The sequence below is a fragment of the Salminus brasiliensis genome, chromosome 12, assembly GCF_030463535.1.
Source record: "Salminus brasiliensis chromosome 12, fSalBra1.hap2, whole genome shotgun sequence".
Lineage (NCBI taxonomy): Eukaryota > Metazoa > Chordata > Actinopteri > Characiformes > Bryconidae > Salminus > Salminus brasiliensis.
In genome coordinates, this window is record NC_132889.1 from 34,652,827 (window position 1) to 34,666,582 (window position 13,756).

Consider the following 13,756-nt stretch of genomic DNA (forward strand, 5'->3'; position numbering starts at 1 on the left):
GTGTGGATGAATAATGCACTGTGAATACTGAGGACGGACACACAGGGAACAGAAGCACAGTGCCACACACACTGTCAGCGCACATTAAGCCTCACAAAGCTGACCTGTGATGTTATTCATAGATTTGTACACGCAGTGTAGCCATGTTCAGTCATACATGCATAGCAGCTCACGAGCGAGATCCGCTCAGAACATTGGGCCTCATTTTCCAATATCTTCCTAAGAATGTTCTCAAATCTGTTCTTAAGAAAAGTCCTAATGAAAAGTCTGGTCAGGATTCTTAAAGCGATGGATCTCAATATCCCTGTGAATTGAACTGATCCCAGATAAGAAAACACTGGTCGGAATCGTTGGTAAACTGCGTCATTTCTTCTTAAGAACGGATGGTGAATAAGACCCAGTGTTATAGGTTATAACAGGATTTGGGGTTCCTTTAAAATTGGTTGAGAATATTAATTGATTCTTCAATAGAACCCACTAGTGCTGAGAAATTTCTTAATAATGCCAATATTTTATAAGAAATGAATACCACTGATATCACCACCTGCATTAGCCCTACATCCCACCGAGCTGAAGCATGGCGTGGCTCTGAAACTGGTAAAGATGCATGTTTACCGGAGCATGGAATAGACACACATGTAATTATTCACCCTGCAGGGGAGAAAGACACACAACTCAGTACTTTTTACACAACTACTCGTTCAGGAGGATTTAATTGGAACATGCCTTCTCTTCCAAGCTGTGGACAGAACTGCATGGAGAAAGAACAAGAGAGGCAGATGGCTTGAGGAAGACGAATGTAAGAGGTACGTTCTCCCTGATTGCTTTATGTAATACAATCGTCTACTTTCCAACATGAAAGATGAGCAGAATGTCATTTCTGTGTGTAAAATTATTATTATTTTTTGATTAGCTTCCAGTCAGGGATGACATCAGATGACATCACCCTATCACTGCGCATTATACACACTTCAGCTGTGGATCAGACCATGTACCAGGAGGCTGGACTTCTGAATGAATGGGCTTCTCAGAAAGACATGAGCCTTAATTGCAAGAAGCCCTGTAAGGTTCAGATGACTGGGTGTACACTCTTAAAAAGAACCACTTTTGGATCCATAAAGAACCATTTTTGTAAAAGAGATGAAGAGATGAGTATGAAGAACCTTTCTTCTACAATTTAAAGGTTCTTTATAAAAAGGTAAAGGTGCACGTATTTGTCACTGTACAGCGAAATGTGTCCTCCGCATTTAACCCATCTGTGGTAGTGAACACACCAACCAACCACACCAACCACAGACTTGTGGTTGGTGTGGCGCAACAGATAACACCACTACCTGCCACTGAGTTACAACACCATGTGGGAGACCAGGGTTCGATTCCTGGTCTGGGGGACTATGCTGCGCTACACCAATAAGAGTCCTTGGACAAGACTCCTAACACTACATTGGCCCACCTCTGTAATACGAGTAACCTTGTAAGTCGCCCTGGATAAGAGCGTCAGCTAAATGCCATAAATGTAACACATACTAGTGAACTACTTTTGTTGCCATGCAAAAACCTCCACATTTTTTATGCATTGAATCATATGTGTATTAATCAGTCTGTGATTCTAATGAAGAAACTATGGTAAAACAATTGGTAACAGTTTAGCAGGTCTTGTGGAGTCCCACAGGGTTCGGTTGTGGGACCTATGAAACTAGGGGCAGTGAGTACACACACACACCCAGAGCGGTGGGCAGCCAACTCCAGCACCCGGGGAGCAGAGAGGGTAAAGGGCCTTGCCCAACAGTGGCAGCTTGCCGAGCCTGGGAATCGAACCCACAACCTTGTTATCGATAGCCCGGCACTCTAACCGCTGAGCCCAGTAAATACTCACATCTCTTTTTGCCATTTTTCTTTTTGGAACCAAAAAATGGAAAACTGGGTGGTAAAGAAGTGCATGTAGTCTTGAATTTGATGGACTGTTGACTCAAATATAAAAAATAGTGAATTGCAATCTGGATGTCTTTGCAGCTTAGTTTCCCTTTATGGACTGTGGAGTGAACAGTGCATTTTAAAAAACGTCAAAGGCCAAGATTTTTCCCCATAATATGGGCCTTTTAGACTTGGGCTTAGACTTGCATACTTTTGTTGTCATGCAAAAACCTCCACATTTTTTAATGCATTGAACCATATGTGTATTAATCAGTCTGTGATTCTAATGCAGAAACTATGGTAAAACAATTGGTAACAGTTTAGCAGGTTTAGCATGTCTTGTGGAGTCCCACAGGGTTCTATGAAACTGATGTTAATTATAACAGTAATGTTATTATGAGAGTGTCAAAGTCTAGGGGTTAACTAAGGAGTTAAAGAGTATGCCTAAGTTGTTGATTCCACCCTTTCTCGGGCATCAAATTGACCACATTTACCAAGAGTAGGAACCCATATGTCTCCATGGGTTGGGCCAATCATCAACAATTTGCAGATTCGATTTCCAGTGATGCCACAGCCATCCAAGTCTGGGAGTCTCAGAGATGATAACCGGCCTTGCTCTCTTTGGCTAGGTAGGATGGTCCTCCACTCTACCTTTCCTCCAATCCCTCAGCGTTAGGCTAGCCAGTGTGGACGTATGTTAGCTGACAGTAGGGGCTCACTGTACGGTAAGTGTGCTTATCGTGCCACAGTTAGCAAGAGCAGCTCATACACATTCAGTTTTCTGTTAATTCCTTAAACTTGACCTCTCACTGATCTGTTTGCAGTGAAACCACTGAAAATATATGTGTTTCCGATATTCTGGCCTTTTTCAATCTTACCTCAACTCATGAAATCATGGTGGATTGGATGAGGACGGTGTGTCAGCGTTGTTGGCTGTGTGTGGGGGGAGGGGGGGGAGGGGAATGCATCCAACATGCTAAAGTTTAGACACTACAGGCTGCACCAGCTATCTCTAGGGGGCGCTATACCACACTAAGTGGGAAGAACTGTAATAGTTCATGACTGTCCAAAATAAAATAAAGGAAATATAGGTCAGTGGTATACACTGGGGGTGGGGGGTTGGGGGGGGGGGGGGGGTCATGTGATCATGTGATCAAGGAGTCCTAGAAGTCCTAACTAGTGTTTTAAAAAATTAGATCACCCCATTTTTAATATGCACAATGTGTCCAAAAGTTTGTAGACACCTGGTGGATCCAGAGTTGGGTTTGAAATCAAGGGTAATAATAGAGGGTTTGTATTCCCTTTGCTGCAGTAACAGCCTCTAGTCTTCTGCAAAGGCCTTCAACTAGATTTTGAAACATTGCTAAGAGGATTTGATGGTATACAGCCATGAAAGCATTATTGATGCTTTGATATTAGATTAGTAATTAAGAGTAAATTAGTAAATGCTACTCACACTTATACCAGATGTATTGGCTAGAGCTCCAGCACTTGTAGAAGTCAGTGCCATTGCTCCACAGCCCAGTGCTGTGGGGCTTTATACCCCCATATACCCTTCATTAAAAGGAGTGCCTGGATACTTTTGTACATATATGGACATTTATCTTTATTTAAAGAATATGAGAGGAATAATTAAGAAAAAAACAGGGAAGACATCTCACCAAATATGCCCAGGGAAGATCTCCTCCACACCTTTTCTTTGCTCTAATCAGGTCACTCTTGGAGTATGGTCATGTTCTTCTGTTTGGTTGTTCCAAAGGTCAAGATGATCAGCTGAAGAGGGTGCGATGGAGGGCCCTGAATTATGCTGGGCATGGTGGATGTGAAAAGTGACACTAGGAGTGGACTAGGAAGGAGAGAAGAGGTTATGGTGAGGAACAGAGGTGGAGATTTCAGCTTCGGAGGAGAATAGGGTAATGGGACACACACACACACACACACTGCATCAGACAACAAGGTGAAGAGGACAGAAGTGAAATCGTTAACTCTGTGTGAGTGTATGTGTGTCTCTTCAGGGCCGCATGCATCCGTGAGGGAGGCACAGTGAGCCATCTGCCCAATTAGGCAGCGCGCCCACCACAGTGCGCTTCTTTTCAATTACCACTGTGCTCTCAAAGAACACACACACACACACACTGTCGTATACACACACACACACACACATTCCAATTTTGCTAGAACAATTAGTGGTGTAAAAGTCCCGATGCTCAGAGACTTTATTGATAAAGATGGCACCCAGTGCAGTTCTTACACCATTAATCTACTCTCCTACCTCTGCTTCTGAAGACTGCAGCCTGAAAGACTGTGAGTGAATCCTGAGACCTTCTCTATGTGTATGTGAGTGTGTGTGGGCTTGCAAACCTTACATCAAGGGGACTTCGAACTGGAAGCCAACCAAAACCTTGGGGACCAGAGTCATTGTGGGGATGTGAAACCTGACAACTGAAGCCTGAGAGACTGTGAGTGAATCTTGAAGGTTTGTCTATGTGTGTGAGTGTGTGTGTGTGTGTGTGTGTGCTTGCAAACCTTACATCAAGGGGACCTCAAACTGGAATCCCACCAATAGCGAAAGGACCAAAGACACTGTGGGGACGTAAAACCTGAGAGACTGTGAGTGAATCCTGAGAGTTTGCCTGTAAAGAGGACTTTGAGCTGGGGGACTCGGAACTGGAAGCTCACCAATAACCTGGGGACCAAAGTCAGCATGGGGATGTAAAATCACATCCCCCAAATTCGAACCATTGTCTGAGTGTGTCTGTGTGAGAACATATACACGCATTCACACAGACTTCCAGTGGCAGTGACTTTCTGCAGAGGTTTAGTCCAAAAGGTCAGACACACACACTCATATACACACACACACACTGCCAGGGCTCCTAATGCCAAGGAGTCACTCGTTGCCATGGGAACGGCGGAGGTTTGGCAGCCGCGTTGTTGTCAGATGAAAAGGCCACAGTTGGTGGTTAGTGAGAAATGTGGTGATCCTTCTCCAAGACAGGTGTGTGTGTGTGTGTGTGTGTGTGTGTGTGTATGTTTGTGTGTGTGTGCATTTTAGTGATCTATGGAGTTCCTTACTGAACTTTCTGAAAAGTAAAGTTTGACTATTGAGAGACAAATGATAACCAATGATAATATCTTATGACTGTCGTGCTACACAGCCGCTCTGCGCACTCAACTTCCCATGATTCACCTGAATCCCACATCACAGTCATATGCTCGCAACCATCCAATCCTAGACTAATATCAAGCATTAGTCCACATATGTTTTTGTCTTGCATATGACCATATATAAATATATATATTTTTTCTTTCCTGTCTAAAAAAATTTACATGTATCTCCAAAACAGCAACTTTACAGGAGAAGTAAAAAAAAACTTTGTTTACTTTCAATGGAAGTCAATATAAATATATTGTATTTCAAGTCAATTTGAAGAATTAATCACACAGGATACAGTACAGCTGCAGGGAACATTAAAAACTGGAGATTATTGATAATTTCTTAATAATAAATTAATAAAACCATTTTGCTGTTTTAAATCCACCCATGAGCATCTGGTAAGTCTCACCTCTGTTACCATGATCTGTATAAAGGTGCATGTATTTGTCACAGTACAGTGAAATGTGTCCTCCGCATTTAACCCATCTGTGGTAGTGAACACACACCCACACACACACTAGTGAACTAGGAGCAGTGAGTACACACACACCCAGAGCGGTGGGCAGCCAACTCCAGCGCCCGGGGAGCAGAGAGGGTAAAGGGACTTGCTCAAGGGCCCAACAGTGGCAGCTTGCCGAGCCCGGGTACCCTGTTATCGATAGCCCAGCGCTCTAACCGCTGAGCCACCACTGCCCCACAAGGCCCTTTTGGAGGATGTGGGCATCGAGCCCGCTACCTCTCAAACGCAGTCCCCCACTACCAGAAATTATGCAATCGAGATTCCCACATTTGGGGAATTCGCAGGGGTCAGCACAACCAGAGTGCAATGGCTGAGCCTCACCCTGGGTGAACCACCTTCTTGATCATGGTCTCTCCCCTGCCAGGTAAGTATATATGTATACTGTATATTTGAGTTTGGAAACCCTGCAGCTTCTGCAGCAAACTATTTTAAAATGAAAAAGAAAAGTATTTTCCGGCAGATTCCAGTGCAAAATCGGTAAAGTCTCAGCTCAAGTTAAGCCCTTAATGCAGAAAGGCGTATTACTTAGTAACTACAGGGACTTCTGTACAAACTGGTGGGGGTATTCTTTGGTAACAGAAGGGGTTTATTAATCCATTAGTCTTCAACTGATTCATTACGTCTCTTTCAGTAGATCAAGAAATGTCAATGGGAATGGTTAACTGAGAAGAACCACTTTTGATTCCCTGAAGAACCATGTTGGTAAAAGATATGCATGAGTGAAGAACCCTTTATAGGTCCAAAGAACCAATTTAATGGTTTTTCACACTCACACATTCTCACTCTTCAAACCAAAACAGGGTTCTTCTATGGCATCCCTCAAAGAACCTCTTGTAGCACCTTTGATTTTTAAGACTGTAGCTTACATATGAATATTGAACCATTGGTGTGCATGTAAAGGTAAGTAATGATCCAAATAAACATGCCTTAATAGCCACAATAAACTAAGTCAAGAAATGTAAGCTGAAGCTTTTGGAAAGGTCCTCACAGTCCACTGACTGAACATTATTGAAAATCTGTGGGTAGATCTTTAACATGCTGTGCAGCAAGACGGCTCAGAATATCACAGGACTACAAGTGAGTGGGTGAAAGTATCTAAAATGAGAATAGAAAGACACCTCGCTGCAACAAACAACATTTGCAGGCTTTCATATCAGTGAAAGTTGGTCTAGAACCAAACTGACCTTATGTAAGGTACATCCTGAAACTGCCTTTGTTTGCAGGCTTCTGTAATAACAGTCATATGTGAAGTTCAACATGATATTACTACATGTTAAGTGCTGATCTTAAAGGATCTGTTCAGGTTTAGATTTTATTTCATATGGTCTGGACAGATGTGGTCAGGACCAGTAGACATAGAAATAATCCAAATTGACTAGTAATTAATTCTCATGACATAAATGCACATTTGTAATCTGAAAATTACACTTTTAAAGTAATTGTAAGTCAATTCTGTAATAATATGCTTCCAAATAGTGACCAAAGATGGCAAGGTGTAGGTTCCCCTCTTAGCACAAGTTAAAGATCACTGTTAAAGGGTTGAATGGTATTGGCGTTTAGGATGATGTCAATGCTTTGCAGCCGGGGTCACTCGGCTGCTCTGTATCAGATCACCGTTATTATCAACATTCGTTTTACTGCTGTGTTACTAGGAAAAAAACAGTCACTACAGACCAATAAGGTTATTTGACATGATTCTAGTTCTACCAGAAGACTCTGGAAACATGAGGGCAGTAAATCATAAATTTAATCTTGACAAATAATGAGATGGGAGCAACGTTAGCAAGTGTTGATTGTCTTTGGCGTAGGCCCTGACATCAGCCCAGGTCTTGCAACATTGGGACTTTCGCAGATAATGCCAAACTAAGAGGCAGCTGACGGAGCCTACCCCCGGGCAGCCATCGGGACCCAACTGGTGGCAGTGGGTAGGTATGTGGTATGTGTAGATGTGACGTCACTTCTGAAAGCAGCAAAAAGCGTGTAAATAGAGCTTTTAACACAGGTGGAGGCTAAAGGATGGAGAAGCATTCTGTTTGGCCCGACTGGGAACCAAACCGTTTGGTCCATGGGTTTCAACGTTGATCCCACAAATGGATGGCCACCAGGTTCAGTGATGGGAACAGGAAGGGTTACATATGGGCCCTATCTGGGTTATACACTGCACTTGGGGCCAAGATGAGACCCTTGTGAGATTAGGGAGGGCTGTACTGATGGGGCTCAGCTGGGAAGCCCAACAGGGTCCTAGTAACAATGCATGTATGAACCCACTCAGAGCCCATGCCCACCTGGAACCCACCTAGTCCACATCCCACCCATCTGAGCCCCACATGAGCATGCTGGCTGGGCTACAAAATATAAATCGCCCGGTTTAGCTCCTCCCACATCCTCATACACTGATAAGAGAAGATGAGACGCCCTGAAACTGAACATGTTGTGAGACGCCAAGATGTAACACACTATTAATTATTCAGAGCTGAGTCAGTTCAATCAGTCGGTGAGCGACGTAGCCTGAGTTTATCTTCCACGTAGGCCCAGCGGTGCTTGCTGAGCAACAGAATGGGGGGGGGGTTGTGAGCTTTTCTGTTCCATGCTTTAATGCACTCTGTGTGACTGAGAGAGAAAGAGAAAGAGAGAAAGAGACATTAAGATACATTGGTTATTATCAATGAACACATTTCAGGTCATTTGCACTTCCTGTGAAAACAAAGGCTGGGATGCACGCATGTAAACAGAAAACCAGACGCACAGTGATAAATGTGCACATGTACAAACACACAAACACACTCATACACTACGTGCTGACCATAGCATCACTGGCCTTTGGCACCATGACAGCTGGATCATCACAAACATGTTCATCTTTATTTGAGCACCACGAGGCAATGCATGACGGCCCTCCCGCACAAACCACTGCTTCTGGCTACTCACCAGATAGAGAGAGAGAGAGAGAGAGAGAGAGAGAAAGAGAGAGGTGAACCAAAGCCCTTGGCTACATGCTGAATCCATGCTGCACTGAGCACGTGCAGTCACTGGGATGTGAGTAAGTGTGTGTGTGTGTGTGTCATTGGCCCATTTCCCAGGGTAGGATACAGAGGTGAGATTACAGTACTAAATACAAGATGAGTTTATGATATCATTCAGCTGTATTTGAATAGTGGGATGTTTCTACAGTGGACAACAGATATTCTATATGATTTACACAGCTAATGTAGTCAGGACTGCACTCGTACACTGTGTAGGTTATGCTCTTGTAGTGTCTCCTCCTGCATGTGTATTGTATTATATAGTGGTGTAAAGACAATGTGAAAACAATTCCCAGGTAATTTTTGAGCATTTCTTTTGGTCCATTCATAATGCAGTTCTGATACAATAAAAAAGAATGACTGCCATCCTGAACACAAAACAATAAAAATGGACATACAAGGTTTTTGTGTGACAGCAATGATATGGACATTTGATTTTCATCTGAACGATAAAAAATTTGGGTCTGAGCATCTTTTGAGAAACCCAATGGAGACAGCAGCTAAGAAGAACTCCCTTAGAACAAGAGAATGAAAAGGAAGGAACCAAGACTCAAAAGTGAAACCTATCATCCTCTGGTCAACACTGAATAGCACAACAAATAACAGAATAGCAGTAGAATAACTGATCAGATAGGGCGAGATAATGAAGAACTATGGGTAATGTTGAAAGCAGGTCATAAGTTGTGAAGAGGTGAGTGAGCGCAGAACACATGCTCAGTATTATGTGGCTTATACACAACCATGCAGGATCATCCTCCTGTGAACGAATCAAAGAATCAGGACAGTATCAAAACCAGGTTTGGGCAACACTGAAGCAGAACAGCAGAAATAGGGAATCTTAATACAGAAAAGAAAGGAAAGAAAAAACAAAGGGGTTGGGAGGATTGTGGTAAACACAGGCAAAGTCAGAGCTGAAACTGATCCAGAAGGCAGGCAGGCAGCAGTGCCCAAAACCAAACAGGCTTGCACCAGCATCAGTAAGATAGCAGGGGGCAAGCCAAGACATGGGATAGAGATGGAAAGGAAAAAAGGAGTGTGTGTGAGTGTGTTTGGGGGGGGGGGGGGGGTTAGAACACACACATACTGCTTGTATTTATATTCAAGCAGGATTTGTATTTATATTTAAGCAGTGATTTTTACTGGTTTGTGGTAATATGAGTAATACAAAAAATCCTTTAAAGTTGCAGGGTGCTGGAAAGAGCGAGCGTTCCTGTCGCAGCAGCGTAGTAGTTCGGATTCGCTGGCAGCTGCTGTCCCAGAGGCAGCTCGACAGATCTGTGAAATCACAACCGCAGCTCAAACTTTAAAGGCTAAAAAATGGTCTGAAGGCTGTGTGCGTTGCCATGGTAATATAAAACACATTCACACACATCAGTCATACATGTTCATAAGAATATTTAGGCCACGCCCATACCATTCTCATCGAGGTCTGGGGAGTGCATTTTTGGTGATTTTTGGCCATTTTGTCATATTTCCGCTTTGTGTTTTCCACTGAAACGTTGCTGAACACCTTACTAAACATCAAAGTTTACTATTATACAAAAGGTCTATATATCAAAATGTGTCGGCTGGATCTTTAAGTATATATGTAGACCCCTTAAACCCTTTAAACTCTCTATTTAGGCTCACACTTTGTTAATAACACCACACTTTCATAGGCCCTAAAATAGAACCCTGTGGCACTGAACAAAATCTGGTAAACTAAACAGCTACGAAACAATAACTGCTATGAATTAATAACTGAATCATTAACATAGGGTTTAAGGGGTCAAACACTTACTCACAACTGCAGTTACTTTCACTACTTTCACATTAACGTTCAGTTTCACCAAATGAATTCAGAGCTTCTACTGCTCAAACTCAGGACTTGCCCAGCCTGAGGCTTGATCTGTGTGTCTGTAGGTGGACATTCCCTTTCTGTGCTGTTTCAGTTGGAGGGCAAAAAAAGATCCAAACATGGCCAAGGAACCCAACAAACACACTCCTCACTGACACACAGAACACTGAGCCTCTACGATTTATCTGAAACAAGTGAAAATGAAATCCTGCTTGATTGCATTATGCTGCTATAAGGTTAGCTGTATTTATGGCTTTGAGCACTAATGTCATTTTCTGTTGGATGTTGGGGAAGTTTCTGCTGTGTGTTCCTGAGAGAAAGAGAGAGAGAGAGACAGAGAGAGAGAGGAGAGAGAGAGATTGTGTAGTGGTGAACAAGGAGATATCCAGAGGTGAGTGACCTTCAAAAAGGAGCTTAATCAGAGATGACATCATCACTCTTTGATTTTTTTAATTATTTTTAGACAATATCTCATTATTTTGAGATAAGTCAGTTTTAAACACTATCTTGTTATTTTGAGATAATTCAGTTTTAAACACTATCTTGTTATTTTGAGATAAGTCAGTTTTAAACACTATCTTGTTATTTTGAGATAAGTCAGTTTTAAACAATATTACATTATTTTGAGTTAATAAGTCATTATTTTCAGAAACTGTCTCATGTTGACAATATGTCATGTTGTTATTTTCAGTTAATAAGTAATTATTTTATATATGCTAATTCATTAAACCTTCATTCAAACTGTTTCTACAAGGTTTGGTTAAAAGAAAGAGCAAGGGAGATTGTGTAGTGGTGAACAAGTAGATTTCCAGAGGTGACCTTCCAAAACTTCAGAGATCACTCTTAAATTTTTTAATTATATTTAGACAATATCTCATTATGTTGAGATAAGTCAGTTTTAAACACTATCTCATTATGTTGAGATAAGTCAGTTTGAAACACTATCACATTATTTTGAGATAAGTCAGTTTTAAACACTATCTCATTATGTTGAGATAAGTCAGTTTTAAACACTATCTTGTTATTTTGAGATAAGTCAGTTTTAAACACTATCACATTATTTTGAGTTAATAAGTCATTATTTTCTGACACTGTCTCATTATGTTGACAATATGTCATGTTCAGATACTATGTTATTTTTCCAGAGGTGAGTGACCTTCCAAAAGGAACTTCAGAGATCACTCTTAAACTCTTAATTATTTTAGACAATATCTCATTATGTTGAGATAATAAGTCATTATTTTCAGACACTATCTCATTATTTTGAGATAAGTCATTTTTTAACACTATCACATTATTTTGAGATAAGTCAGTTTTAAACAATATCACATTATTTTGAGATAAGTCAGTTTTAAACAATATCACATTATTTTGAGATAAGTCAGTTTTAAACAATATCACATTATTTTGAGTTAATAAGTCATTATTTTCAGATACTGTCTCATTATGTTGACAATATGTCATGTTGTTATTTTCAGTTAATAAGTCATTATTTTATATTTGCTAATTCATTCAACCTTCATTCAAATTGTTTCTGCAAGGTTTGGTTAAAACCCTTAAGAACCAGACCCAGACCAGTGCCAGGTCAGACCCCTCAGTGCCAGGTCAGAACCCTCAGCGCCGGGTCAGGTGAGTAGGTGAGTAGTTTAGTGTAGAAATACGATGCTGTGTCTGTTTGCTAGTTGTGATGTAAATGTCGCTCGCTAATGTTGCTAATGTTTACATAGACTGAGTGGGAGGAGTTAAACCAGCCTCCTCTAGTCTTTAGTCTGTCCAGTCAGAGATGTGATGTGGTGTTAGCATAAAGAGACACTCGGCTCCTTCTCTGCTTCTCTGCTCTGCTGTCTGAACGCCGCTGCTTTCCACACTGAGCTCTGTGCAGCGGTTGACAGCGCACTGCTGCAGACGTGCAGGATCTCACTAATGTTCAGAACTTAGCTCGATGCGTTTCGGCCAAGACACGCTAGCCTTTCGTCCGTGTTGGGGGGACTTCCAGTGAAGATTTCTGAGGGAGGTGGAAACCGGCGAGAGCTCTGTTAAAAGTTCAGTAGTGCTGCTGCAGAGCCGGACGGGGCGACGCAGTGACTGTGATGAAGGGCTATATGAGGCCTGACTTTAACGGCCGCTTTGACTGATGCTCAATAAATGAAGGCTCTCTGACTTTTGCACAGTGCTGTAAACCATCCCTGTTAGACGTGATGTTTTTCAGCATGTACACCGAACCACTGCAGGCTCCTGTGTGTGTGTGTGTGTGTGTGTGTTTTCCCTGCTCTGTTATTTGATTTGACAGTGTCAGAGCTCCAGTAATTGCGTGCATTTGCTTGCTGCTGGAGTTTCTGGCTCAGTGCTGCAGAGTGATGATGGAAAGAGTGCAGCTCTGGAGTCTAATGTGTTTGTTCCACAGCTCAACCATTTAGAGTGATAACAGGGGTCAACAACAAGATACGGGCTTTCAGCGTCCGTGGACTAAACTGTGTGTGTGTGTGTGTGTGTGTGTGTGTGTGTGTGTGTGTGTGTGTGTGTGTGCGCGTGTCTCTCTCTCGCATGCCATAATCCACACATTTCCTACATTTCACACACACTGTCAACAGGCTTAAGCAGTGAAGCTCTGGCGCTGCACTGATGAATAAAAGGGCAGAGTCTGACTTTGATAAAGGCCAGCTTTCTCTATCTCTCCATCATCCTCTCTCTCTCTCTCTCTCTCTCTCTCTCTCTCTCTCTCTCTCTCTCCCTCTCTCTCTCTTTCTCTTTCTCTATCTTTACTTCTGTCTCTGTCTCTCTCTCTCTCTCCACATTGTCTCTCTCTTTCTCTCACTGGTTCTATTTCTTGTTCTTTCTCTCAGTCTCTTCACGTTCTCTCTCTCTCTCTCTCTCTCTCTCTCTCTCTCTCTCTCTCTCTCTCTCGTCACATTGTCTCCCTCTCTCCACCCACAAAAATCTTTCTACTTTCTCTCTCTCTCTTTCTCTCAGTTACTCGATTGCTTGCTCCCTCTTTGTCTGTCTCTCCACTTTCTCTCTCTCTCTCTCGTCCCTCTCCCCACTTTGTCTCATCACTTAATCTATACCTCTCTCTTTCTCTTTATCTATCTTTACTTCTCTCTTTCTCTCACTCGCTCTATCTCTCTCTCTCTCTCTCTCTCTCTCTCTCTCTCTCTCTCTCTGTCTCTCTCTCTCTTTCTCTCTCTCCACCCACAAAAAATCTTTTCACTTTCTCTCTCTGTCCAGTCACTCTCTTCACTTTGTCTTATCACTTAATCTATACCTCTCTCTCTCTCTCTCTCTCTCTCTCTCTCTCTCTCTCTCTC

General features: G+C 42.3%; 1 non-coding gene across 1 annotated transcript; it reads right to left on the reverse strand.

The window, feature by feature from the left end:
* Window positions 1-5,793: 5,793 nt before the first annotated feature.
* On the reverse strand, window positions 5,794-5,963 carry LOC140574609 (U1 spliceosomal RNA). The gene has a single exon (XR_011980755.1). It is a non-coding gene; the product is annotated as a U1 spliceosomal RNA (small nuclear RNA).
* Window positions 5,964-13,756: the final 7,793 nt, after the last annotated feature.